This window comes from Stegodyphus dumicola, chromosome 9 (genome assembly GCF_044657685.1).
Source record: "Stegodyphus dumicola isolate Sdum_Otavi_A_Nest chromosome 9, ASM4465768v1".
In the NCBI taxonomy this organism is placed as follows: domain Eukaryota; kingdom Metazoa; phylum Arthropoda; class Arachnida; order Araneae; family Eresidae; genus Stegodyphus; species Stegodyphus dumicola.
The window spans coordinates 54,113,277-54,138,961 of record NC_140776.1 but is presented as its reverse complement, the minus strand read 5'-3'; the positions used below and the strand labels follow the sequence as shown (position 1 = coordinate 54,138,961).

The window sequence follows — 25,685 nt, the reverse complement described above, 5'->3', positions numbered from 1 at the left end:
ACTCCCATATTGCGTCAAATGTTTTGAATTGATGTTTTCTCGAAGAAACGGAACTCGTTAAGCCTAATAAAGTAAGTGTTTTGTTTTCGTTATAGCAATCGAAAGTTGTTTAGAAATCAAAGTATGGAATTATCTAAGGTCCAAGTAAAGCCTTTATCAGGTGAAAGCGATTGGCTTATATAGAAATACAGGATAAAATTTGTTTTAAATTATCATCCTGGTGCTTTAGAAATTGTAGAAGGAACTATAGTGAAACCAGAAATTCTTCCCGTGGATGCTCCGATTGCTCAACAAGAGAAATATAATGAAGCTGTTAAGAAGTTTCAAAATGCAAACACTAGTGCTATGATGGTATTAACGAATTCCATGACGGAAGAAACTCTGCAAAAAGTTATGAGATTTCAGACTGCTAGAGAAGTGTGGTTGGAATTACATAAGTTATTTGAAGCATCATCAGAAAATCAATTGTATAATATATGCATGCAATTTTTTCAATTCAAGTGGAATGAAAATAATAATATGGCAGCTCATCTTTCCAAATTAAAAAACTTGTGGAATGAGTTGAATTCAGGACTTGAAAAGAAAAATGAAAATAAGTTACCTGACATGCTACTCAATTACAAGATTTTAGATGTCCTACCAGGACAATGCCATTTGTTTAAGTCAAGTTGGTTACTCTTGGGTGAAGACAAAAGAACAGTTGATGAGTTAACAGCACAGCTTTGCTCTCATGAAAGAGAATTTAAAAGTCATGAGAAAGGCAATACAAATGAACAAATGGCATTAGTAATGTCAAAATCTGAAAAACAAAAGCAATATAAAAAGGACAAATTCAGAAGAAAACCAAGAAAAGAAGATATTTGCAATTATTGCAAAAAGAAAGGACACTGGGTAAAAGATTGTAAACAGTGGATTGCTGATGGAAGACCACCCAAGAATAAGTTAACGAAAACCAATGAAGGAAATACAGGCAGTGTAATACTGATGTTCATTGACGAAGATGCTGAGACTGATCGAACATCTTTTTGGATTGATAGTGGAGCTACAAGACATATCATGAATTGTTTCACATACTTTATTGACTTTATGAAGTTTGATAGTCCCTGTAGCATCAAGGCTGCTGGAAAAGAAACTTTAGTTGCTCTTAGTAAAGGTACAGTATGTGTCAAAACAACTATTGGTAGTAAAATCCAAAGAATTTACCTTAAAGATGTTTGGTATGTCCCTGAGATAAACAGAAATTTATTTTCTTTACTTGCTGCTCAAGATAGAAATCCGAATAGTAAATTTATTTCAACAGTTACAGAATACTGGTTAAAGGTTAATGGTCAAGTAGTGCTTTTTGGAACTCGCAAAGTATATGGTACTTTATACAAGGCAGCTATCGAACCTATTATGCCTGATAAAATTATAGAAGTTCATGCTGCTGAAGCAGACAATTCCTTGTTAGAGTTATATCATCAGAGATGGGGACATCAAGATAAACATCACATTAAGAACATGCTTGAGAAAGAATTAGGAATTAAAATCCCATTTGAAAGAAAATTGTGTGAACCATGCATTTTTGGCAAAGCACACCGTTTACCATTTGGCATAAGAAAGCCAGCCAGCAAGCCTGGTGAATTAATTTCAGCTGATGTCTGTGGACCTTTTGATGAATCTTTCCAGAAGAAAAGATACTTAGTTGTGTTTAAAGATAGCTACACAAAGTTTCGTTATGGGTATTTTATCAAGGAAAAATCTGCTGTTGTAAATATGTTACAACACATGCTTGTACACGATAAAATTTTAGGACATTCAGTCAAAGAATTTCTCAGCGATAATGGAGGCGAGTTTGACAATGACAAAGTGCGTGCTATTTTGCATTCTGAAGGTATAACTCAAAGACTAACAGCACCTTATTCTCCTGAACAAAATGGCTCTAGTGAACGAGACATACGTACAATAATCGAAATGGCAAGAACATTTAAGTACTCAAATTCTGAAGCTCATTTTCCTGCAGCAATGTGGGCTGAACTAGTCAACACTGCCATATATGTACTAAACAGAACTGGCATCATCAGTAGAAGGCATGGGTCCTTATGAGCTATGGTTTAAAAAGAAACTTCGAATTAAGCATCTTCGTATAGTAGGATCTGTGTGTTATGCCCATATTCCTAAACAAAGAAGAAGGAAAATGGACAATAAGGCTACAAAAGCTTATTTAATTGGTTATGATGGAGACGAAAGATACCGACTATGGATCAAAGAAACCAATAGTGTGATCTGTTCACGGGATGTTATATTTAACGAAAAGCTCACAGATTGTGAAGAAAGGGTGCAGTTACCTATTCAAGATCAAGATAGCCTAATTTCTGGCTCTGAACATCAACAAAATTCAGAAAAAGATAAGTCAGAAAAGTTTCTTTGTGAAGAAGATAATTCAGAAAAAGAATACAACAAAGAAATATCTGGAAATATATCAGAAGAACATTTTGAAAGACAAGAATGTGAAGATATTAATTTGCAAAATAATGCACAGTCAAGATACCTAATGCTGTTATCACATCTATAGACGCGCGCGCTTACCCGGGACAATTCCAAGAAACGAGATTCTAGTAGCACGGCTTTAAGCGGCAGGCATCCGAGAAATGTTTCGTCTAGCTAGGAGGAACGTGTTCCGGCTACGAGCAACATTTTAAAACTTTTCCCAAAATGTTCCGGCTGGAGACGTGTTCCTCGAACGTTCAACCAATCAGACGAAAGGTCAGCTTCTGAAAGATGACGGGTAACATTCAATATGGCGATGGCTCTCACTGTGAAGTGATAGACGGTGGAAATAGAGGCCAATTTAATTATTGCTGTTTTGTTGTAATACAACTGCCTGAGTCATTTTTTAAATGTGTTAATATTCATTAAATATATAATCGTGGAAATTTCAGAGTTGACAGTATTTTACGACGTTCTTGCAGTTCGGATTTGTTTACAAATTGTTCGTAGCCAAAAGTTCGCCAAATTTGTCGTATTTCGTGCTGATCGTGTATTATAACACTGTTATATAATAGAATTTTATTTCTTAAATTTAAGTTGAATAATTTTTTAAAATCCGTTTGTATATGCGCGGCTTTTCTCCTAATTACTTATCGGTACTTTTCCGTTTCGCCGGCGCAAATCTCACCAAGCAGACTTTGTTGGCGACAACATACAATAGACACATAAAAAATGTTAATTCTAAGAATTTTTTTTTTATTTTGAAGGCATAAACATTTTAATATGGTTTTAAATTTTGTAAAAAGACAATAAATAAAGACAATAAATTTGTAAAAAGACATTAATTTAAGAATTTACTATGATTTCATGGTTCAAAATCCTGATTCGCCGGTTCGTATCACGTGACCCCAAGTAATCTCATCTCACGTAAACTACGCTACTAAAATCTAATTCGCTCAGTAATTATCTACATTAATTTCAAGTTAAATCTTCATTTGGAATAGAAGTTTAAATGCAAGAATTATTTCAATTCGTAGGAATAGTTTACTTAGAAATTATGTAAAACCGCAGTGCTTTACTTCGCTAGTGCATTCTCATTAGAATTGATGAATTTAACACTTGATTTCGCCTTCGGATGAGCGGTTTAATTGCATTCTAATTGACTTAATTACCGTGAATTGTCTTAGGGGATAAAATTTAAATATCGTGTAAAAATTCTATATTATTGTATGCCAGTATTGAAAGAAATAATCTGATAAGAAATGGCTTCAACTTGTTTTGAAACTGAGGCGTAAAAGGTTACCAGCGAAGATATTCCGTCTGGCATCAGTTAAACCATTATTGGCGACTTTATCGTTTGCGCCGGCAAAACGGAAAAGTACCTACTTATCTTTTAAATTGTTAACTGCATAATCAGTGACACATTTTAAACAGCATAAAAGATGCATAAAAAAGAAAAGCATAGCTTATGTAATAATGAGAATACTCATTAAATTTGTCTATTATTTTCATGTTATTAATGAAATACTTTTTGGATTATAAATACATTAGAAACTATACTTTTATTGTAAATGCTACAGATTGAAACATTGGAAATTTATGGATTTATTATTATGCATGATGAAAAACATTTGTATATACATTCATTAATATAAATCTTATTCATTACATTAATACTAATAAATATACATTAACAACTTCTAAAACATCCCATCTCTCTATCTGTATGTAAATATATGACTTATTAGATGTGTATATATATATGTATGTATGAATACAAAAATGAACATTGCCAAGAAGTTTATTTGAAATTACTTTTAATTCAGATAACGATTATGTAATTGGCAGCAACTATAGTTATCAGTTCTTTGCAAATTATTATGGGTATGTAATAATCAGTTGAAAAATAATTGATAAGTATTTGAGTACTAAAGAGTGTACACATTTTGTTATTGGGTTAATTCATAATTATATCATACGTATGATCTACGTAATAAAAACATGACTAATAAATAATAAGAAATGTAACAGCTGTGCATTTATAACATTTGATTACTTAAAACAGCGCACAACTGATTATCACCTTCATGTCTGTTTACATAATGAATTGCACTTTCCAATTAAATGCACGGGCCTACTAGTGGCCGAAGCGTCGTTGAACACTGGTAGTTCTGTCTCAGGTTAGAATGCCGCGAACGGGCTGGCTACATGACGTTTCCTTGGTTTGCCCCATTTGTAACTGGTATACGAGCCAGTTTTAAAACATCTTCTACAAAGGGATCCCTCCTGTTGTTATCCCTCGAGGCTTTGCGGTAATCACATAAAACCAACTGAGCCCATCAGCGGCCGAGCGGTAAAGTCGCTGAACACTGGTAGTTCGGTCCGAGGTTCGAATCCCGCGAACGAGCTGGCTGCATGGACGCTTTTGTAGTTTTCCCCATGTGTAACGTGTATACGAGCCAGTTTCCCTTAGAAAATCCTCCACGAAGGCATCCCTTCCCTTAGGCAGATAGCCCTAGTGTGCTTTGCTGTAATCTCAATAAACCAAACCATAAAACAAACTCATGATGTGAACACCTAATTTCTAGAGTTGGTATAATTAATGTGTTTCAGATATATTACCGAGTGTTCTATGGGACAGTAAACAACTCGCACATGTTTAATTGCTCATGTATTCATATGCTTTATTTGATCTTCATTTTGCTAAATAGTATCTGCTGGCTGTGAGGAGGTAAATATCAGCCATATAGATTTTTGTCATTTGAATGGACAGAACAGTAATTATGAGCCATAAAGTTAGTCAGAAAATGCTTTCACCAGGTCACAAATTTTCCAGTGAGCCATCAAATTTTCATTGAAATGCAGACAACAGAAAATACACATAAGCGATGTGTGATAAATAGACTTATTCAGCACATGTTTTTAAACTATTCTTAGTGTGTTCAGAATTTGGCTATTACTGATGTACTAATTGATTGCTATAACCAGAAGTGTGTTTATCTGTTACATAAAGTACCAGAGCGGAGATCAAAGTGATTAACTTGATAGCAATCACCTTTCTATTATCTTCCATTACTAACAATAAAGTTTAAAACGAAAAGCGTGTGAGCGATACAAAACAACACGAAGAAGCGAATGTCACTTGAAAGGAAACGTCACTTTCGCCAACCTGAGCGATAACTGATTCTTGTTTGGCTTTCAGCCTGTTTGCCAAGTGAAGATGGTAACCCTATTTCGCCAAACGCCGTTTCTCAGAACTGTTGCTGCAAACGTTTTGTTCCGGCAACAAACAGCTAATGTGATAACGCTTTAAGAGATAGAGCTGACTTGAGAAAGCCAAAGCGTTTTGAAGATTATATAATGATAAGTGAAGCGTTTATTATTGATTCTGAAGAACCTGAATCTTTTGAAGAAGCGATCAACTGTAAGCAAAGTGTTAATTGGAAAGAAGCTATGGATTCAGAGATGAAATCATTGATAGAGAATGAAACATGGAGTTTAGAAAAATTACCAAAAGATGCTAAAGTTATACCATGCAAGTGGGTTTATAAGATCAAAAGGAATCCTGATGGATCTATTGATAAATTCAAGGCTAGACTTGTTGCCAAAGGATGTACTCAACGTTTTGGAGTTGATTATGATCAAACGTTTAATCCAGTAACAAAGTTAGGAACTATTCGTTCAGTTTTGAGCATCGCAGCCAATGTGAAAATGCATCTTTCTCAGTTTGATGTCGGTTCAGCATTCTTATATGGAAAACTTGAAGAATCTATATACATGCAGCAACCAGAAGGATATAGTGACGGTTCGAAGAAAGTCTGTAAGTTGAAACGCAGTTTGTATGGACTTAAACAATCATCACGCTGCTGGAATAAATATTTTGGAGATTTTGTGTCACAGCTGGGCTTCAAGACAAGTGAAGCTGATCCATGCTTATATATAAGAAACAATAACGGCAAGAAGCTAATCGTATGTTTATATGTAGATGATGGTTTAGTAGCATCAACAGATCTACAAGAATCTGAAAAATTTCTCAGAGAATTGAATTCGAGATTCAGAATCACAACTATACCAGCAGTATACTTTCTTGGACTTGAAATGAAACATCTTGAAGATGGAAGTATTAAAATTAGTCAGCAAGCTTATGCAAGAAAAATTCTTCGAAAATTTGGGATGGAAGATTGCAAGCCAGTGTCAACTCCTATCCTGAAGGAAGGTCTAACTGAAAAGAAAAAGGAAGATAAATCAAACAGAGAAATTTTTCCTTATAGAGAAGCTGTAGGAGCTTTAATGTATCTTATGTTAGGCACAAGACCAGATTTAGCTTACTGTGTTGGCATTCTATCACGTTACTTAGAAACTACTCTATCACGTTACTTAGAAACTATTCTATCACGTTACTTTATCTTCCTTCGAAAGATGATTGGACAAAAGTGAAACGTGTATTCAGATACATAGCAGGTTCTCTAACTAAAGGTGTTACATACAAGAATAAATACAAACCAGGAATTCTAGAATGCTATAGTGATGCAGATTTTGGAGGCTGTCAAGAAACAGGAAAATCAACGAGTGGAGTAGTGATATTATATAGTGGTAGAGCTATATCATGGATTAGCCAAAGGCAAACAGTTGTTGCAACTGCGACGACTGAAGCAGAAGTAATTGCAGCTAGCGAATGTTCTAGAGAAGTAATTTGGTTAAAGCGACTATTTAGTGATGTAACCAAGTTACGTGAAACTCCAGTAATTCAAGTAGACAACGCCGCTGCAGTGAGACTGTCACAAAACCCAGAGTTTCATCGACGCACAAAACACATTGATATCAAGCACTTTTTCATACGATAGAAAGTTCTAGAAAAGGAAATTATTGTGCAGCAGGTACCTACAAAGGTGCAAGTTGCTGACATAATGACTAAACCTTTATTTAAACCGAGACTTAATTCTTTGTGATAAGATGGGACTTTTGTGACTTTTTTTCTTTTAAGTTATTATTATTTTTTTTTTACAAGGGGAAGTATTAAAGTATGTTAATAAAAATAATAATAATATAATATATAGTTTAGATAAGTTCTGGCAACAGTGAGTGTTGTCATCATCAGGAGGGTCGCCGCTTTTTCGGATGGCCCAAACTGTCCTTTTACTATCGATAGGCAGCTTTTTGCCACCGATAATGAAATGGCCGTTGTTTATCGATTACGAAGGTTTTAATGTTTGGATTCGTGTATAAACTTTGTCAGAAGGAAAATTAATATCGCGAAACCTTGCAATTTAAAGGAATACTTTGCAGACACGAAGAAGAAACTGTTAAAAAAATTTGCTTATTATTATAGAAAATCATAACCATTCGATGATAAGAGTATGTTACAAAGTATGTTATCATACTTTGTAACATATGAGTTATGAAAGTAAATGTAAAGATAATGTATGTATGTATGTGAAGTAAATAAAATCCTCTAGAACGCAAACACTTTATTTGGTTATCTAGTTGAAAGTTTGGCCATTTTGTTCTTAAGTATTTATCAACATACATTTTTATTAATTTTATTGCCTAAGATCTGGTTGATGTTTCCAGATCTGGTCCAAGTTAAAAAAAGAAAAAAATGTTTATAGACGTTCATATTCATTAATTTTGTTGCATAACGTGTATAGAACTCTGTTTGATTTTTATTTGGTTTCATTGACAGCTATTTCATGCTTTTTTTTTTTTTTTTAAATAGCTGATGCTTTACAAAACCTTCCATACTATATTAAACATTAAACAGGGTATACTATGATAGATTTGAAAATTTTTATTGTTTCTTCAGAAACTCAATTGCCTCAATGACTACTGTATTTTTCATCCTGTCTTATTGTATAAATGCAGTCTGTTGATTTGAAATATAATAATTTAACAGTCAGTGTGTAAAGAAAATCCATTCTTTAGTTTTATAACGAGCAACGTTTTTCAAAATAATCTTATAATTAAAACAGGTTTTCTGAAGTGTATTTATTTCTTTAGTGATGTATAAGTCAATGCTACTTAGCTTGTATAATATTACATTACTGTCTATTTTGACTGGTACCAATAGGCTAGCAGATAAGATAGCTGAACATTGGATGTTTGATCCAGGTACAAATACTGGTGAATGGGATAGCTGATTTTCCTGTTTTTCCTTATGCATTATGTGAATATAAGTCAATTTCTCATAGAAATACCTTCTCAAAGGCATCCTTTACCTAAGGTACATAGCTCTTACTGTAGTTACCTTGTTTTGTGTAACTTAGCATAGCCGTCAAAACCTTAATAATTTTAATACAAAATAACAAAAAAATTTTTTTGCTACCATATTACCATAACAAATTTCACAGGATGCACCAAACTGTGTCAACCATGTGTATGTGCATATAACAATTCTTCAGTTTTTAATAAGCAGCATCACCATTTTTGTATTTTTTTTTTTTTTTCTGTGTGTGTGTGTGTGTATTTATCCAAGTTACAATGATTCATTTTTATTTTTATAACAAATCATTTATAAACAAATCATACTTTTTAAATGTGAAATTAATTTTAAAATATGCACTTGTGGAATTTGTCTGCAATGGATGAAATAGTGGTGTGAATAAAATTCTGAAAAATAAAGCTGTATCAAATTATAAAGTTACAGAAGAATGGAATTTGCTACGTTAGTTGAATTTAAATTACCCGGAATCTTTCTCCCTTCGCTGTTGCTATACCACCAAAAGAAAGCCAATTATGAACAGCATCCTGCAAACAAAAACTTGCTTGTAACAAGGTTTATTGATTGATTGGTACAGACTTTAATGGCATATTTGTTACCAAATGAATCTAAAGCAAACCAGTATGAAGGGTAGTTTTACATGTTAACTTGTTTTCAAATTAGCAACTCTGTAAAAGGGATCATCCAGCTGTACTGACACTACATGTTCTTTCTCATAGCTTGTTATTTGGTTGTAACAGGCAGTTAAGATAAAAACACTTATAACACTGCTTAATTTTTATGTATGGTAGCCCAGTTACATGACTATAACATTTTTCCACTACTTTTTTTACACTGTAATCTTGGTTTAGAAAGTTATTTACCAAGATTTTGGGATGTTGTATAGGAATATCATATGGAACAACTACAGCCAAATGTATTGTTTCAGAAGAGAGTATATACTCTTACTGAATCTTTCTCTGCACTTATTGTTTGATTTGATATTTCCTGTATAGTGGAATGACCATCATGACAACATAGCGTCCTGTAGCTGTTTCTATATAATTCCATTCAGATATTCACACTTTTATTTTTGTAAGTTAATGCAGAAGACAATACATATTTACATCTATTTCTGATACTTCCAATTTTAAGGAATAATCATGGAGTCTATACTGTTACATAGAAGATGCTAAAAAAATACTTAACAGGGAGTTTAACATTATTCATGCAACAAAGGAGCTGAAGTTTATTGCATTTTTAACAATATGTTAAAACTCATACAAGCATTTATTTCTTTTATTTTAGATGTAAATCAATGACCAGTTCCTAAAGTATTGAAAGATAAAAGTCAAGGAAAAAATTCTCAGTTCATAGTGCCAAAGTATTTTGTTAATATTGATAAAATTCAATTAAAAAAAGATTACTCGTGTTATTATGTAGAATTGATGCTAAAATTCTATATTAGAAACAAGTATCGATTAATTGTGTTAGGTAGAATTAATAAACAGTCGGACGGAAATTTATTAAATGCATAAAACATAACAAAAGCCAGGGCTGTATTTATTCCTCCATTTAAAAAATTGTGGCTTTTCTATCCAACTGTCTTCAAATCTGTAAATTCAGAAAAAACTCTAAAATTGTAATTTTTTAGAGAGAAGCATTTCCATCCTCAAAAAAATAAATGTTAAAAAAGAATTGAAATACAAAATTTGTGCATTTTATGCAGAAAGTGAAAAGAAAATCATTATTTCATTATAATGTTAATCATAAAAACAGATCTGCTTAATATTTTTTGTAACAAAAACTTAAAGAAATATTTTTATTCTATTGCATGTCCAGTGATATTAAAAATAGTTTTAAATTTTTATTTTAACTTGAAGATGCCCCAGAGGAGTTGCACGATATCTAAAATTTCTCTGAAACTTAGTTTGAAAACCTTCAAACTACTTGAAAACTTCAAATTATGTGAAAAAAGAAATGTAGATGTAAACAGCAGTGATTAAAAAGTTTTAATGACTAAAATATTTTCATTCCATCAGATTATTTGTTTATTTTGAAGAGACATTAGGATTTTTTTTAAAGCTGAGAGACGTGAAAAATGAGCAATGCCCTCTCCGCGACTAGAACCATGGACCTCCCGAATATGTGCCGAGGCATGCTACGAAGGCATGAGAAATACCTTATAAAACAATCTGATAATGAGATAACAAGTAGAAGATAAGAATTTTTTTCTTCTGGAAAATTAAAAAAAAAAATTCATATTGCATATATACAAGCCTATACCATAAATTTTAAGTGTATAAAATTCTTGGATTATCTAATGGGGGGGGAAGTAATAAATGTAAATATTAATATATAAGAAGTAATAAATGTAAATATTTCAATAAATGAATAGATAAAAAATGGCCTTAAACAACCTCATGTTTAAATTACTTGGAGAAATTAATGCCAACAAAAACATTATTATTGAAACAAATGTAGATAATAAACACAAATTGCCTAATGTATTTAATTTGAATATCTGAATCACAGAATTTTCAAATAGAAAGGTGTCACTGAATAATGACCGGGTAAAAGATAAGTTATTATGATGGAATTAGCCTTTGGGTATCGGAAATGGACATGTAGTTGAAGAATGAAAGCTTGCTTTAAATTACAGAGATTTCTAATACATTAATTTAATATATTTTTTAAAATATTTTAATAATATAATACTTTTCTAATACATTTATTTTATTATCCAAAATTATTTTCTAATTAACAGAAAGGTACGGCGTAAGTTTCAGTGATTAATTATCAGAAAGGCTTCTTCTGAATGGTTTAATAATAATAATACAAGGAAATAAGCTTATTTTACACATGCCTTATGGCATAAGAAAAGGAACTTTTGAAATATATTAAAAACTAAAAAGATTTACATATACCATAGAAATGATTTTTAACTCTAAACAAAATTACTGGTTATCGTTTCGGAAACAAAATTCAATACTTGCCCATAGTAAGACCAACTTGTAAAAGATTTTTTGCCAAACTGCAAATCATTGCATAAGGAAGAAAATTTCCAAAAGCCATTTTGAAATTTTTAATAATATGACTAATAATAAAATCACATTCTTATGAAACGAAATTGAAAAATCGTCATAAAACCTTGTGTAACTTTTCTGTCATGCGTAGCTAAATATTTCTATAAAATTGCATACAGAAGCATTTATATACATAAAGAGTGTGTTCAGGAGATTAATTCAGAAATGTATGTGCATATGCTTGTATGTACGGATGTAGGTGTTCATGTAGCATATGTATATGTATGTACATACGTTTGTGTGTGTGCACAGATATACATGCATACATACATTTTTGAGTCTGGTCTCCAAAAGTCAAGCTGAAAAAGAATGTAAACAAACCACCCAGCTCCTAAAAAAAAAAAAAAAAAAAAAAAGGTTAGATATTTTTTATCATAATTTTGGTTTCTACTGCAAACTTTTGTATGTGGGTTTGTTTTAAACTCTTAGAAGAACTCATTTTAATATAAAGATGTGAAAATTTTTGACCTTTTGATAGTGTACCTGATGATCTATTAAAAACACAATTGACTCTCTTCTATTTAATATTGAAAAGAAGGAGGGGGATATGTACAAAATTATAATAAAGATAATTCGAAGGTATTTTTTATAAATATAGGTGACTGATTACGCACTCTGAATATAGAAAAAATAATCGCTTACAAATGACTTATGCAGTATTTGTTTTATTATCATATCCTACCCACATAAGCTCAAAAATAAAACTTTATACAGGAAAGTCATTTTACCTCCAAATATATTTTATGGTATTGAAGTATGATAACACATGATTATTTTTGTTAGAAAAATTATAATGTTATGAATATTTTCTAAAAAAATATTTTCCTGAAAATAATTATATATTATATTCAAGCATATTTATATATTAATATATATATATATATATATTATATTCAAGTAATAGATGACATATTTATATATTCTATTTAAGAAATAAATGGCAGCACTATGTCTTGTCGTTAACTTTATCAAAAGAACTTATAGGTTCAAAGCACCTAATTTCTAGTATAAGAACTGTACTTCGAATGTCTTTTTTTTTTTTTTCTTTTCTGTAAGAGTTTTGCTTTATACTATTTACAGATGACATCTAAAAATGCTTGGCCTTTTTTATCCAAATATCTAAATATGGAAGTGTGAAATAATGCAATATATTTGTATGTATATAGAGTAAAATATTAGTAAATTCTACATAAGTACATTATTATTCTAAGATAATGTATTTAAAAATATTCAGTTTAATGCAAATATGTGAATCAATTTATACATATAAATTTTAAGTGTACGACTTCTGTTGGATGTTTTAAGTAAACAATCAAAAAAATTAACCTTTTTATCAACTTATCTTGCACATACATACATTATTACTTTTTTTTCCTATAAGAATAAACTTAACCTAATATAATAATCTAAAAATAAATAATACAAAACATCTATTAAGGCAAACCATTTTTAATACAGTAACAAATAATACAAGCAATATAATTTAATACTTTCAGTCGTCAGAGAATGAAGTGAGGTTTGTGAAGCTATTTAATGAACAAATATGAAAACAATTTTTGATGGTTCTAAAATACAAGTTCTAAAAGAATTAAAATATGTACATGAGATAAATGCCGCTCTTTTTGTTTTAACCCCTTTGAATAAATTTTAACCAATTTGATACTTTTTGTACTTCTTTTTAAAACTTTGAAATATATGAGAAACTGATTTCAGGACCAACACATTTCAAGAAATATTGCTAACTGCAATGAATCAGCACACATGTATGACTTCATCAGAACCATCAGAATGTCTTGTATTATCTTTATTTATTTATTTAAAGTTACTAATGGATTTATATGTAGAAGAGCTGAGATTTCTAATACAGTTACCACACTGGCATTTTTAATGATCTTTTCACTAATGATTTAAAATCTATATATATTTTTTTATTATTATTCAAATGAAAAGTTTTTGTTTATTTGTTTCCAAAATAACAACTACTTCCTTAGTTCAATTATTATTTTTTTAAACTGGTTTGGCTGGTGAATTTTTTTTTTTTTTTTTTTTTGTGTGTGAATACATTAGTTCTGTAATTTGTTGTTTTCAGTTTTTAATTTCTCTTTTGAAAAGTTTTCTGCAGTTTAACTTAATAGCCTTGAAACTTATGATCAACATTCAAAATCTAACTTCCATTTTAAATTTCAATGTTTACCTGGATTCATGTGTATTATTTTAAAATTATTCAAACAACTTAAGAGCTCTGTGTCTTACATCTTCATAATGGTAGAAAATTTCATTGTACAGCCTATGTACATTTTAGTTTTGTCATGTCATGCCATTTGTGAAATATTCCTTCTCTCTGCTTAATTTTATTCCATATATAGAGATATTCAATAAGTTTAAGCATAATAAATTTGTAGAAGATAAATCTCTAAAATTCCATTTTCAGTTTCCTTTGCAGACTTAAATGCATTTAGTACAGCAATCAATTACGCATTGAATTCCAATATAAAAATATTTTTTATCACAGCCTTCAGATCATTCCTGAACATCATTCAAATCATCATCAGACTGCAGTATGAAATATACAAATATTTCTACTGTTTTTGAAACAAAAAAGAAATCATTTGATGACAAGGTCTGGTGAACATTGTGCATAAGCTGAAATTATCATTCCTGGAACAGCAATCTGGCAAATTTTAGTCTTGTGTGTTGCAGCGTTTTTATGCAAAGCGGAATTTTACTGCTGAGTTTGCTACACAGTTTTATAGTTAATAGAAATTGTATTATTACGTCAAAAAAATGTGAGAACTATCTGTCTAAGAGAAGATATGCCTTTTCAAAGGAACAATATAAAGGAAACTGGCTCTGATTCACTTTATACATGAGGAAAACAGCAAAATCTCCTCTGCAGCCAGCCTATTCCTCAAGATAAAACTCTGAGCGAATTACTAGCATTCAGCGGATTTACCTCTCGGCCGCTGGTGGGCCTAGTACAAGTTAAGTCAACAGGTTAGCGTAATAAACTTTTATCATGATATTATGTGACCTATAATCTATAAGCAATGCTCTTCATAAAAAATGTTAATTCTGTTTGCTTTCTGGATTCTGAACTTAGCTAGTATATGTGATCTATGCTCTATTCTCTTGTTTTGAGATCTGCTCATCAAAACAGAGCAACAGGTCAATTAAAGAAGGATATGCATGCAGTGCAATCATCTTCAGTACGATCTCAAGTCATAGTCATGTCTTTAATCCACCTAAAATCCAGTCCCAGTACTTTTCACTCTTTGAGCAAAAGTATAATTCCAGTTGGAGTCTAAATTAAGATGAGTTCCGGTATTCTACCGAACTATTTTCATTAATTAAATTGAATTATCTAATTTTATTTATTAATTTACATTATTATTATTATTATTATTTTCTTTATTTTTATCTTTGCTGACGACCTTTCATAGTCCTTCTTCTTTTAGAAATTAAGTACTGACCACAATGCATTGAGGCACAAAATTGAACAGGCACTCATATAATCCTATGGCAAACATTCCACACTTGCTAGATAATGTGTTTCACATTGAGGACATCGAAGCAACTGAGCCTACGCAGGCCAGATAGAGCTTAGGTCACATTATTTCGATCACGGCAAAGCACGCAAGGGCTTTCTGCCTAAGAACAGGGATGCTTTTGTGGAGCACTTTTTAAAGGTTTGATTTGGTTTGTTTGATTTTAGAAAAGCACTTGAGGGCTATTTGTCTAAGAAGAACAAAGATTCTTGATGGCTTCATGATGGACGTTTCGAAGAAAACTAGCTGGCATTCACATTGCACAAGTGAAAACATCAAAAACTCCCATGCGACCAGCCCGTTCGCTGGAATTTCAAACCATACGAACTAACAGTATTCACCAAACCAATTTTACTGGTAGGTTTATGCTCAATAGGGGATGTATTTGTGGATCAGGTACGTCGTGTAAGTGTCAGTAAATAACGTAGCCAGTCTTCGGCAATAAGCTATGAGTGGCGTTCATTATCCTACTGAAATATCGTACTTGGATTCTTTGTCAGGTATTGGTGTATATTGGTAGAGACAGACAGATTTTGACATGTTAAGGTCTCATGTGCAAGCAGTAATTAGAATGGTGCAAAGCATAGTATAACATAGTCAACGTATTAGACAATGAGAAATGTTACAACACTGACTAAGAAAGGAATGCAAAGGATACAAAAGCAGATTCGAAGTACATCTGTATTCTGCTCACATCAGAAGGTGAAGGCTCATATGATAAGGGTAACACAAATGCATTTATCACTAGGGGATATAATCCTACTTAATTGTGATGCAGCCTCTCTACTGTATATTCATGCTCTGTACGAGATCGTCCACGATTTTCTGAGAAATTATGTTCAATTCTTCTTTCAGGGCTGATTACAGCTATGAAAGCATTGAAAGGCACTGGCGACGGGCTGTCAAAAGTCCCTAGACCATACACCATATATTAAGCTGGAGCATACGACAGCCTTCAGAATGCCTACGCTAAGACAGGTGCTATATCTTCACTCCTTAACAAGCTAGCGACAGTTTGTATATCATGAGGTGTAGCACTATTGTTCGCGAAGAATCTTGGAAAAGATGCACGTGAGGAGAAGAGCATTAGCACAACCGCAGTCAGTATGAATTAATCTTCTTCAGATGTATGGAGCTTCATATAGCGACCAAGCATTTCACTTCCACAAACGAAAATTTGAGCACTTGCAAACTGTTTCCTTTCAATGATGTTAGAGGGACGACTGCGTAATCTCTGCTTTATCTAGATATTTAGACGTCCAGAATGGCTAGATAATCTAAATATCGGAAGATTAAAGCTGTTATCTTATTCTTGAACCTGGATGATAATCCCTGATATAATATTGCAGCGGCTGCTCTATTGTACTAGAAACTGGATGACACCCCCAGCCCCTGTTTAGTCTTGCCAGCGACTGCTGCTATCATCATTAAAATTCAACTCCATTGCTGAGCTACTCAGTGGCGTAGCGAAGGGGCTAGGGGGTGTATGATGCCCCGAGCGCCGCCAAATGGTCTCCAAACAAAATTTTCATCATATCACTGTGTTCTTTTCGGGGAAAGGGGGCGCCAAAAAGGTATTTTGCCCCGGGCGCCAGTTATGCTCGCTACTCCACCGGAGCTACTCAGTTCTTTTGTTTGCAACACTACAGAAGACACTGCCTCCGACGAGAAGGCATCAAGGTCCGCAAAGCGATCAAAACACCATCAGATTGTTTCGTAGTGATATTAGTGGTATAGCTAGAGACGGTCAAGGGTAGACATCTATCCCTGGGCGTAATATCAAGGAAATACCAAACTGACGAAGTTTTAGAATGAAACAGTTTCCATACTTAGAAAACAGAAGGGTGTACGAAATCTGCAGTTGTCTTTAGGCGCTGAAAACTCTAGCTAAGTCTTTAGCCATATTGGATGTCCAATCCGAGTGCATGCACCTTAGGATTTCACCCACTGTCACCACCACCAGATGATGGGGGTCATTAGCATAGATCTCCCATCATCTAAATATAGCTCTCCAGTGGCCGAGCGGTAAAGCCGATGAAATCGGGCCGGGGTTCGAATCCCGGCGAGCAGACTGGCTGCTAACTAAGCGTTTTCATGGTTTCCATATGTGTAGCCTATATACAGTCCAATATCCCTTAGAAAGTCTTTCACGAAGGCATCCCTTCCCTTAGACAGGTAACCCTCGAATGCTTTGCCATAACTAAATGAACTGAACCCAACTCATCATCTGTAAGAGAAGATATCAGTTCTTCATATCCTGTCGTGGTTGTTTGTGGAAAAACACTACCAGAGTTGGATTAGCCATTAAGGAAAGTAAGCACGTGCTTAGGGCATCAGGTAAAGGCGGCGTTACAAAAAGGTGCTTAAAGATTCAAAGAAAGAGTGCAAAGGCACCACAAAAATAAAATTCTTACTGCAGGTTTTAGAAAGGAATACATAGTGCAGTTAATCCAAGGCCGAGAAAGAGGCGTTATGCTATAGATGTATATGGAGGCACCAAAATCTTTGAAGTGCTTAGGGCATATAAAAGTATAATTTGGCAATGAGCATTACTCAATCTTCAGCTAGCTGCACCCTTTGTTCGAAATGTGATCCAAACTGCTGAACATGATGTGTCAGCACTTTGGCCTTCTTTCAAACTTCCAGACAAAGTCGTCCAGATATTGTCTGTAGAACTGTCACACTGAGATTACAAATCTATGTTGTTAAAACCAAATGTACCGTGCAGTAGCTTCCGTTCATGTTTTGAAAATATACCATTATCAAGCTTTATATCCTCTTCTACACCCCATACATGTCATGCTACGTATATGTACAAGCTGTACAATACCGGACCCTTAGTGATCTCCTAATTGATCTTTTTGTTGCATCTTCTTGTTTGTACTAACGTTACATTAATTTCTCCATTTCATTCTTAATTTTTATTATTTATATAATTGTAGAACTGATCAGCTATCATGGATGACTTCTTAAATCGCAATATTTTACAGGAGCGGAAGCACGCTGTCCACTAGGAAGGTTAGGATTTATGGTACTGACCGGGAAATTCGCCTAGCCACAGATGGGAACTGTGTGCAGCCAAAATTAAATAAGATACTAAGTCACTAATTTTCTCTTTCCTTACCGCTTGCCTTCGTGTTCTAATTAGAAGCACGTTCGGCTGGCAATCGGGAAGTCCAGAATGCAAATCCTGGGGCGGTCATTCGCTGATATTTCCTGTTCCAAATAAATACCTAAAGGCTAAACCGACTAACCAAGTTATTCCCAAACTAAAATGTGGTACACGATAATCCTTCACCACCAGCAGGTGGGGATTAGGTTACCACCTCCCCAACTGCCCTTTAAATGGGGAAGAATGTACGGAATTTTCTTTTTTCTTACCACATGCTTTCATAATGTAATTGGAAGCACTTCTGGATGGCAGTCTTTAAGCCCAGATTTCGAATCCGGGATAGGCCATTTCTAATATTTTTTTTTCGCTCCTAAATAAACCTAATACTATACATAACCATTCTATGGTGTTCTATACTCATCTACTGTAGCACAATCGCAAATAGAGCTACCAGTGCTTTAATATCGAGATTAGCGTGCATAGTGACTCTGCAATTGCAGTTTCGATGGTAATGGTTCAGAGGCACATGTTCTACTGTAGTGCGGATTAGGTCAACATAATCTATATACAATTGGCTCACAATCCTATAAATTTTAGAGATGTCTTTCTGGAGCTGTTGCCAAAGCTGAAGGGTGCTGACCATTCTACAGATTTAAGGCGAATGATAAGGCCTTTACCGAAGCTTTTAAGTTGGGTAAATCCAATGTCTACATGATATTTTTTCTGATTACATACTTTTTGTTTTGTGTCATATGGGGATAAACTGTATACTAGTTTTTATGCCTGCTTTGAATCAGAAAATAATTTATATTTGCAGCACCACTATAGGGTTTGCAGTCATACCCTGTTACACGACACTTGAACCATCAGCATCTATGTTCACATATTGCTCAATTGTTTTATTAGTTACAGTTTATGTGCATCCATTTCTTTGCTGAGTTGTAGCTAGGGTTTTCAGCGCCCAGGGACAACTGAAGATTTTGCACCCCCTACTGCTTGCCAAGGAGGGAAAACATTTAATTCTAAAATGTCGTAACATCAGTGTGGCGCCCAGGGACAGATGCCCCCTCTAGCTACGCGCCTGTTTCTTTGTCATACATGTACGTATTTTAATAAGAATCTTTTCTAAAAATAAAATTAGACTTGCATATATGCTTAGGCAAGCTAGTTTGCTATACGAAAAGAAAATAAAATTAAAAACCCTGATCCTTAGAACATTTCAACTTGCTGTTTACCCAAGTCACATATATTGCTATAGCACCAGAGGTGAAATTTAAATCGACCACTTCATTTGAAAGTTATAAATGGACATTAGTATACTATGTTATCTTTTAGTACATGCTCAGCTGTTGAATTTTTAAGGCAAAGGTCCTGAGGGCTATCTGCTTAAAGGAAAAGATGCCATTCTTTGAGCACTTTTTGAATGAAACTGACTTGTATTCATATTAAACATAGGGAAAACTGTAAAAACAGAGATGTAGTTAACCCATTTGATAGAATTCAAACCTAAATTGTATCATCAGTATTCTGTGGTCTTATTTATTCGAGAACCGATACCGGTGGAATTCTTCTAAAGCAAGATTTTGGTTTATGTTTGTATATAGATATTACTTATGCAGTAGATCATTATCAGACATATAAAAATAGTGATATCAGTGAATGAAATTTAAAAAAAAATAATAATAATTCCATTTTGCTACAAACTTCATACGCAGAAAACAAGAGAAATAATGCTTTGAATTTTGCTCATCAGAAAAAGCATTAAATAATACAGCACTTTTGATGAGCACAGTTAATTAGCATGTATATGTGTTTTATACAGTGAGCTGTTCTAAGAGATTTTTCATGGAATGGTCAGACTTTCTTAATTTCTCAATCAGATTAGCAGCATTGTTCATCTGACATGAGACAAACTTAAATTAAGCTATACATAATTTTTAAAACAGGGCACATAAATTTCTATATAATGGCTAACATAAATTATGTTTTATGTTAGCCATTATATAGAAAACTGGCTAAATAAACAGAAAATCTGTAAAACATACAGCCTCCTATTCCACAAACAAAAAAAGGACAAATAATCTTAAAATAAAACTCAATGATTGCAGACTACAGTAATAACAATTTATTCAAAATGAATGTAGATGCAATATTTTACTTTCAAATATGTCAAGAAACTCATAGTGATCATCCAGCTAATTAAGTTTGCTTTTAAAAAAGTGTGCATTGAAATAAAAAAAAAAGGGGGGGGACAAGATCTTTTCATTATTAAAAACTGTTATGACTTAGAAGAAATCTAATCACATCCTTTCACATTACCATCCATTCACACCAATCACATAATCATCCAGCTAGTTGGAGAAAAATGGTTTGAGGTGATGAATGTATTTTGCTTTCATTAATTCTCCTGATATGAAACTCAGCCAGATCAGATTCGTGAATTTAATTGTAAAGTATGGGTATTCAGAAGAAACTGTCATTGGTGAAGGGCTTGGGCATATTGTAGATGACAGTAGGAATCTGCTCAGGAGCTGGCCCATAGTTACGAATGGATAGAGGACTAATGTCAATTTCAAAAATATGTCTATTAATTAATCATGTGAGGGAGGTTTGTTGCATTATGAAAAATGAGCACTATTAATGAACAAACAACTTAAGATACTTAACAGTAATTTATCATCACACACATCACAAAAAAGAAATGCATCTCTTTGAGTGTGCATATAGTAGCCTTGGATATTTAAAAAAAAAAAAAAAAAAAAAAAAAAAAAAAAGACAAAGAAAGTATATTTTATTTAGTATTATAATATATTATTCTTTTTCTTATTTTTATGTTAAATGATAATTCTTAAATAGATAAGAATGAATGCATTTATAAAAACAGTCATCTCAATCTTCATAATAGTAAATGACACCTAAAGGTTTTCCCAAAATTTAATACAGTTATTCCCATACATGTTGATTTGGCATTCATAATTGTTATGGCCAAACTATTATAATGCAAATAACAGAAGAAAAAAAATCAGAATACAAAATGCATTTTAAGTGAGAACAGGCCACATCATACCAAAATAATTTGTCCTGAAATTCCAATCATAAGCACAAATATACAAGCATAAAATTAAAAAAATATATATATATATATTGTTCCGACATCAAATACAATACTGCTTAGTACTTAACATTTTATTCAGGGTTAAATTAAAACATGAAAATTCTCAACATTAGAGATACAGAAAATACATTAAAAATGTGTATGATATAGTATACAATCCCAGCATGCACAATTTAACAATTAAATTTGACTTCATTTATACGTATTTTTCAAATCATGAGTAACAGTTTTTGACTGTTTTTTGTGATGAAACACTAGAAGATATTTTCCAAGAAGGGATGTTTTAAGGTAAACTGGCTTGCATTCATATTACATGCAGAAAAATCATGACAACGCCTACGCAGGCTGTCCATTCACCAGGATTCAAGATATTAGTGTTCAGCTTCTCATCAGATTGTCCACTGGCACACAACAGCCTCTTGTAATATATTATCTGCAAACATGAAATCCTTCTGTATTTATATGAAAAGAAAAAGTTATACATTCAATATTAATTACAAAACCCAATTTCATACATGCATACTGACAAATTATAAGTAATCCTCAACTCATAATGAGTATTGTTCAAAATGTTCCATCATAAGTTCAGATTCATGTAACTCAGGGTCTTAATAAAATTAGACCTTGGTATGTTTCATTATATTGTTATGAATAAGGCTTCTGTTTCACATGAAAATGGTTTAAGAACGTATAAACTTATGTGACATTTATAAACAATTTATTTGCATACATTCACATGAATTTTATAAAATTAATACATATACATCCCTTTCATTACTTGATAAGAACAAAAATATATACAAAATTCTTTTAATTAAAATAATGGATGAGTAATTGTTACTCATTTGAAAAAAATTATTGTAAAATACAACTTAGTGAAAAATTATTATTCTGGTATGATCAGAATCCTATAAAAACAATGCATGTATGCGTAAGCTGTTTATATTTTTCTGCAAAATAAACATTTGATCTGGACAACTGCATACTTTTATTTCAAGATGATTTTTTAGTTAGGACTACCTAATATACACTAATGTTTGTGAAAATCACAAGCATGAAGGAATTATGCACTTACCAATTGCATGAAGGAATTATGAACCAAACTTACATGAAATGTAAAGTGAGTTAAGACATACAAATGATTAGAATTACAAAGGGATTATGCATGCATGAAATGAGAACTGGCAGTTGTAAAGGACTGTAAAGTTGTGCTGAAATCTGTTTATCATCCTCCGTCTGCAGTGAACATTTAATTTGTGCTCAGTATGCCTCGTCAACAGCGTAGGATGCCATATCAACAAGTTTCAACGAGGCCACATCGTCTGTATGCAAGAAGGTGGACTTTCATATCAAACAATCACAGCCCGCACACAGCACAATGCCACAACAGTGATGCATGTTTGGAAGAAATGGACAGCGAGAACCAAACAAGGTGAAATCCTGGCAATGGGGCACACAACAGCACAGGACGACAAATATCTCATCTGCATGGCTGTGATGGATTGTAGAGCATCCTCTCGTATGTTAGTACAATATTGGAGCACAGTTACAAGTGTTCGTCGCTGTCTGCTGCAACATGAACTGCATACAAGGGTTCCTCTACACAGGATTGCCCTGTCGCTGAGTAACATATGCCTCCAACTTCAGTGAGCACTGCTACACAGTGGCGTGCTCTGTGGCAACAAGTTGCTTTCTCCAACAAATCTTGCTACGATCTGGAGTATAATGATGACAGAGTATGCATTATTCGATGCATTCCAGGCACTATATTTTAGGGGGGGGGGAAATGCCTGTGCACAAGCTTTCTTTAAGGTACAACAGGTTTTGCATCTTCCCCAGATATGTTGCTCAATCAGCATGCCTAGGATTTCATCGGTCAGCGACTCGCACGTACAGCTAGTGGGGCACACACTGAAACTGAACTTTCACATCAAGTCAAAGCCATTCCCCAGGATTACATTCAGAATCTATACGATTCAATGCCACGATGTGTACAGGTTCTCGGTCAGCATGACAGAAACCCAAAGTACTGATTTTCCAACTTTCGTTTTTTTTTCCTTTGTAAATGTGATCGTTTACTTACTATCAGTAATATGCGGAATAAATTTCATTTATTTCCGACAATTCCTTCATGGTGTTGCATTTTTCACAAATATTAGTGTGTCTACAGCTTCCAGTGCAATGTAGGGTTTATATTTATTTTAACTAACATTTATTTTAAGTTTAAACTATCTTTCCTGTCAAGCCTTACTTTCCCCTGGAACTGCCAATGCCAGAATATGTAAATTTTAGTAGAACGCGCAAGGATTCAAATTATCAGCGGAAGTATTCTGATTTAAATAGAAGGAAACGAGTTCGGTGAGATAGTTATTCTTACTTAGCGAGCGCGGAGGTAGAAATCGAGAATAGAAGAACCCGCGTTGCGGCCTATGTGCTTGGCGGGAAGTAGTTGCAATTGTTCCAGTGAGCTTCAAGTCTGCTGAATTAGCAGCCGTATTGTAAAACGCGGTGAGTTAGTTATTTGAGAGAGCCTCGTAGTTAGAATATTGTCTTTAATTTCTTTTCAGGTTTTTATTTTTATTTGACTGCCTAGTGGGCACAGTCTGTAAGCGTCAAGAGGACGCCATTGTAATTTATTACGTTGAATAAAAAGGGACTTAAATCCTTTATAAGACTCTATGGTTTATACAAGCTTTCACAGTCACCTCTTGGTTGCGTGCAAGTTAGAGGCGCGCAACGTTATAGCCTGTTCAGCATCCTCTCGTATGTTACTGAAGATAAATGACTAACTGAAGACAATTTTTAATCTCTATTGAAATGCCTGTAATGATTCATTGCTAAGCACAGAATCTTAAATAACACTTGTCACTCCTAGCGATGCCTCATTCTGCCTCTAGTTCATCATCAGGAAACTCCATCAGCCTGCTGTGGAGGAAGCTCCATGTTTATAAAATCATTGCCATCATCTTCAAAGGAAGAATTAAGAGGTTCTGGGAATCCCATATTATTTTTAAATACTTTCAAAGCTTTTCTCAAGCCTTTTATTGTACAATGCAATCATAAAATGCTTGTTGAAATTCTACCCAGTATCGACTGTAATCTCCAAATGCGGCTTTATGAATTTGTGTCCATCATCTATAAAAATTACACTGACCAAAAAAAAAAAAAAAAAAAAAAAAACATTATCTAATTTTCCATCCAAATTATCATTCGGCTATGCCGAACTGGATGACGAAAGGGGCAATTCTCAAAACCCGCACATTTCCAGGAAACCCATGTAGCTAGGTTACCATTTTTACCTACTACAAAGACAACGCCAAACAATAATCGATTATCGCTCAGATTGGGACCACGTGATCCTTCAGAAGCAGAACTTTCATCTGATTGGTTCATTTCTAACCGGGACAGAGTTTCAGCTGAGACATTTTTGGCGAGGTTTGAAGAAATATCACATAGCCGCTACATTGTTTCTGTAGCTAGGTGGGATTCTTTTTCTTTCTAAGAATCCTCCCATTTAAACCAGTGCAACCAAAATCTTGTTTCTCAGGAAAGTCCCATCTAGCAGGGACTGTTGCTAGAAGTAAATAACTGCTTTAATCAATACTCACTAATAATATAGTAAAATCACAATGACCTAAATTAACCTCAATCCACTACGTCTAATCCGTTTTCAAAACACATGTTTCGCTTTTGTGATAAGAGGAGAGTGGAATGTGGAAATGAACATGAGCTCAGCATAAGAGCATATAGGTAGTGATCACTTTAGGTTTTATACAAACGACATTCAGTGGATGAGTTGAATGTTGCCTTTTTCTCCCTCCGAGATAGCTAGATGGTGTTATTAGGTGGCTTAAAGTACAGTCAAAAGTCTTTAATCCGGAATGATCTATCATCCGAACCTCAAAGCTACAAACTTTCTGCACATGCTTAAACGCATCATGCATTTACGCATGCGTATATGCGTTTAATGTATAATGGACGGTATAAGCTAAGCTAAAATTATCTATTTCAGTTAATGTTGCAGATTGCGTTGTTCCTTAATCTTCTAATTGGATTCGGCTTATTATTTTTTGCAGACTGTTAGAGCAATTTTATAAAAAGTAAGCTTGAACTTTCGATTATGTCAAAAAGAGTTTCCGATTCTGGAGATATCAAAGGATTT

General features: G+C 33.4%; 1 long non-coding RNA gene across 1 annotated transcript; it reads right to left on the bottom strand.

Annotated features, from left to right (window-relative positions):
* Positions 1 to 21,328: 21,328 nt before the first annotated feature.
* Positions 21,329 to 24,002, bottom strand: LOC146995345 (uncharacterized). The gene is made up of 2 exons (XR_015042974.1): positions 22,599 to 24,002; positions 21,329 to 21,956 (listed from the first exon to the last, which is right to left on the bottom strand). It is a non-coding gene; the product is annotated as an uncharacterized LOC146995345 (long non-coding RNA).
* Positions 24,003 to 25,685: the final 1,683 nt, after the last annotated feature.